General features: G+C 41.8%; 1 pseudogene; it reads right to left on the bottom strand.

Annotated features, from left to right (window-relative positions):
• Positions 1–227: 227 nt before the first annotated feature.
• On the bottom strand, positions 228–4,349 carry LOC131403692 (methyl-CpG-binding domain protein 3-like 1; annotated as a pseudogene).
• Between the last annotated feature and the right edge of the window lie 620 nt (positions 4,350–4,969).

The raw sequence follows: 4,969 nt of genomic DNA, 5'->3' as shown, positions 1-4,969 counted from the left end.
TGAATTCATCGAACTGTTTGAACACTCTTGTAATTTGGTGAGTTTCTTTATGAAAGTTATTTTGAATTCTGTCATTTATATTGTAAATTTCTGTGACTACAAGTTTCGTTTCTGGAGATTTGTCATTTCCTTCTGCTCTGAATTGTTACTGTAGTTTCTTATGCTGTTTGATGAACTAAACTTTTGCCTGTGTACTTGTGGTAGTATCAAGACGCAGATTCCACCTGCTACCGCTGTGGGGAAAACATGAGCTGTGTTTCTGATCCCACCCCATATGCTGGAAGTTGCGTGGGTACAGTGGGTGTTCCACTCGCTGGGAAAGCATTCCCACTGGGATCAGAGCTGCCGCCACATGGAGGCACGTACACAGTTGTGAGACCTCAGAACTACTATGGGTATTTGTGCCACCTGTGAAAGCAGATATGTGCTCATATATCTGCTGCTGCTTTTTCTTATGCTCATGCCAGTCTCTGTGTTTGGTGGGTGGGGCTTCTTCATGGGTTCTGAGCATTGGCCAATCATTGGAACTACAGTGACATGGTGCGCTTTCCAACCATCCAGGAAAGCATTCATTTGCAGGTCCAGGGCTGCCACCAACCCCTCCCAGATTTGCACCAAGGCGCATTCCTACTTTTGGGGATGCAGTATTTCTATTGGCTCTCACACCAACATGGGAAGTGCTCTGGCGTGTGCACAGTGCTGCCAGGGAAGGGTTGTGATAGGAATGAATTCATAGTACATGCAATGACAAGCATAAATGTCAAAATAATTATGCTGAGTGAAAGAAGCCAGTAAAAAATGAGTACATAGTATAAGATCCCATTTATAAACATTTTTGTCAAATACAGGAAAATCTATAGGGACATATACCAGATCACTCGTTGCCTGGGAATGAGAATGTGTTTGCAAATGGCAGGGAAGGAGGAATTAAAATGAGCATGAGGAAATTTGGGGAAGATAGCATTCATTTTCTTTATTTGTGGTGATGGTTCAATAAGTTATAATCAAAATGTATCAAATTTTTCACTTTAAATATATGCAGTTTTCTGTATGTCGTGACTACCTCAATTAAGCTAGAACATGTAGGGGAAAGAGAGAGAGAGAGAGAGCCGAACGAGGGAAAAGGGAAGGAAAAGAAGGACTGAGGGTGAAAATTAAGTGGACAAAAGGAAGAGGGAGACACAGGAGGCATTGGTTCTCTGTGGCTTTGGCATCTCCTTCCCCTGGAGTCTCCCATACTGGGCAGCTGACTGGACCATTCTGATGTGCTCTCCTCACCTCACAAGTCACTGTCTGCTGACGGAAGAAGGAGAGCAACTATGAGGTCCAGTGACAACGACTGGGCTATTACCTGTCTCATGGTGACCTACGGAAGCTGTGATGACTAGATCTGACTAGATCTGAGGTCCCTTTTGCCCAGCAGGGGTCCAGAGGAGCTTGACTGGAACAGAACGAAACCACACTGGATGGATGCATGTTCTGAGCCTTTCTAGAATTGGCCCCTGACTGGCTCACAGGGGACTAAGCTGAAAGGTTTCACCTTCCTTAAGTCCTGAAAGTGATTGCAACTTCTGTCCTGTGGTGTCACACCAGTTCATCCCTCAGGGACACCAGAATTGGTGAAAGCAGCACAGACGTTGCCATCATGTAAAATCTAATCCCCACTTCAGTGAAAGTCTTCCCTTCTTAGGAAACTTTGGAACATCCCTTCCCTTCACTCTGTGCAGCCATCACACCCCTCTCGATTCCTCCCCCTCTGAAGGCCTGGCAGTATCAGGTTCCTCTTTTCTGCTTCATTCTCTGAAGCTCAGATTCACCAGGACTTCCAGATCAATCTCCCTTGATCGCTCCTCTCCCCACTCATGGGTCCTCCGTAACGGGAAACAGGCCATGACGGGAGGAGTGGGTGAGACATGATTCTGCAGTACCCTTGGACCTTGGGAGCTGAAATGACTAGGTGTCTGGGAAGCCTGAATCCCAGAGAAACACCAAGGCTCTGGGAAGAGAGTGTCTACTCTGGATGTAAAAGTGAATAATACTCGGTGGGAGAAATCTGAGGTAAAAGAAAGAGTATTTTTTCATCTTTCTCTGTACAGAGTCCAACTAGCCTCACAGCAGAGGCTCCCCAACAAGCAGCCCAGAGCATCCCAGGCATGAAGCAGGCTGCACTCTTCTGCAGTGGGTCTGTTGGAACAGATTACATTATCTGTACACACTGTGCAGACGACCACAGCTGAAGATACCCAAGGGCTGAGAATTAAAGTCACAGTCATGGCACTCTCTCAGACTTTTTGTGTATGAGCTTCACATTCTCAATCTGAAGCAGTGATTCTCCGAGAATGTACACTATGAAGATTCTAATGATTAATAATATTAATATATTATTATTATACATTGCATACATTATACATTATATAGTGTACATTATAATTATAAATTAATATATAATCATTATTCTACATTAATATATTATTATATATTAATTATTATAATATCATTATAATGATTGATAATAGTTATCATTATTGAATAATTTCTTCTAAGCAACATGTCTGGAAAGCTCTGCATGTATTATCTCAGTTATAGTCGCAATTTTAGGGATTTATTCCCATTTTAACCTAAAGATGTGGAGGCCCAGAAATATTAAATAACTTGACAAAGAAGGAAAAAAATTACTACAAAGCTAAATTAAACACCTATTCAAACTTTGTGTCAAAAAAAGAAAGACTTATCTGACCTACAAACAGACTACAAGTTGACCTCCCACAGGCCCGCAGTGAAAGAAGCTGTAAAGAATGTACATCAGGAAGAACAAATGTGAACCCAGGAAAACATAACAGGAGTCATGAGGAAAGGAAAAAACGTCTGTCTAATTTAGTATTAGTTTTAAAACAAGACATGAAAAACACATTTGAACCAAAATTCCAGATGATTACCACATGGAAGAATAGAGAAGAGAAGATTTAGCTAAAAAATAACTCATTTTTTGGGGAAGATATAAATACTAAGATACTCTATTATTGTTTAACACATTGCTCTCAGAAACTGATAAATCTGTGGGACAAAAGTAAGTAATGATAAAGAGGATTTGAAGAGTGCAACATACTCGATCAGGAAAATAGACAAATCCCAACACACTGGCTTATTGAGAGACTTGTGATGCTGAAAACAGTCGTTCTCCTGACAAGAGGATACCACAATGGCATATCAATTTTCATGAATCAAATTTCCATCACATATGAATCTAAAAAAAGGGAAAATCCAGTATTTCATTATATGCAACTGTGATTCAACATGCAACAAATACCAGAAAAATAGAGACCCAGAAGTAGGTGTCTTTTTTGAGAAGACAGATATAACAGCTCTTTCGTGAAATATTATGTTGGAATCTATTGGAATATTACACAAAAAGGACAATCCATTTTGACTAGGTATGTTTTCTCTGTGACTGTGAGGGCAAAACTCTAAAGAATCCCCTGACTGTGATAACTCTTCGTCTTAAAATACAAATAGATAACGCTCAGTAGGTAAAATGAGAGAACAAAATGAGAAGGAAAGATCTCCTTTCTCTCCTCACCTGAAACCCAATCTCCCACCTCAGAAGGATCACTGTCTGTATCTTCTCTGTCATGCAAAGTTGTCAAAGAAAAGGAAATTATTGGTATATATTAAAGTTTCAAGAGCTCAAAGAAAGTAATCATCAGGACCCCTGCAGAGGCATTAATGTAGTGTGAGCTCCATGTCATCTGCGCCGTCGTCTGTTTTCTTCATCGTGTTTGTCGGGATGTCGTCCTTGGCCCCTCACTCTCCCTGCCTCGCTAGCGAGTGTGTCTGCATCAGTGCTACCGCCAGTCTGTCTCTTGCCGTCTGCACTTTCCCTTCATGTTTCCTGATATCTTCCTCAGTCACCAGAAGACGTTTGCAAAGGAGCTGTGGGATGTACAGACCAGCTCCTGGCATCATCTCTGCCGAATCTGAAGACCAGGCAGGGGTGGGCATGGGACTGGAGTTCAGACCACCTGCGAGCTCACCTGGCAGGGATACACCTGTGAAACTAGGTGCAAGATTCAGCAGGGCTTTGGCAAGTTCCAAAGCACTTAACAGTTCTCCTGCACTCTGCAGGCCTGGAGACCTTGCAGTCTCTTCTGCCAGCAGAGTTGTTGGGGCTGCTCCAAGGTTTCCTCCCTTTGCTGGCATCTGACCTGATTGCCAGGATAAGATGTGATTCTAGTAACTGTCCTCTTGAATATGTAACTGGACATCCTCAAAGGGATGGATATGCTCAAACCAGGCTTTGGTTTAGATTGATTTCCACAATCATTTCACTTCCTCTGTGATGATTTGACCATCATACTTCTTCTCCTCTTACCCTATAAAAATAAATTTTGAAAGTGGATCAGAGTTATAAATGAAGCCTACCTTCCCAGGACAATTATGTCAGATGCCTTGTACTTCTACCCTCCCTCTCTCCCTGTGGGGGTTAATCTGACCTTTGTCCTGGGACATCATCAAAGAGATTTGGGTCAAGAAAGGAAACTACGAGGTCAAAACTCAGGACTACAGCAGGTCATTTCTTCTCCCCCATGTTGTTAGACATTTATGTGTATGACTTCATTCTCTTTTTGTCCTTGTCTCTCTCAACAACAAATTCCTTGGTGCTCCCTGTCAGGACACACAGTCCCCTGTCTTTTTCTAAATCCCAAATCATACCATTCTTCTATACTATATGACTATTCATTTGATTAACCCATTGACCAGTTGGTGTTCATAGCTCCCTTAGAGCTTAAATCAGTAGTGAAATTATCATCCACCCCACTCCTAGTGACTCCTATTTGACAATTGTGAACATTAAATCTCAATGCAGAGAATGTATGTCTGAAAAAACTCGACTTACAAATGGAGATTGTACTGTAAGTGGGAAGTACACACTGGATTTATGAAACACAGAAACAAAATGTAAACTCTCTCA

The sequence above is a fragment of the Diceros bicornis genome, unplaced genomic scaffold (genome assembly GCF_020826845.1).
Source record: "Diceros bicornis minor isolate mBicDic1 unplaced genomic scaffold, mDicBic1.mat.cur scaffold_78_ctg1, whole genome shotgun sequence".
In the NCBI taxonomy this organism is placed as follows: Eukaryota; Metazoa; Chordata; class Mammalia; order Perissodactyla; family Rhinocerotidae; genus Diceros; species Diceros bicornis.
Note: the sequence above shows the minus strand (reverse complement) of the source record. Positions and strands in the feature narration are given on the sequence as shown.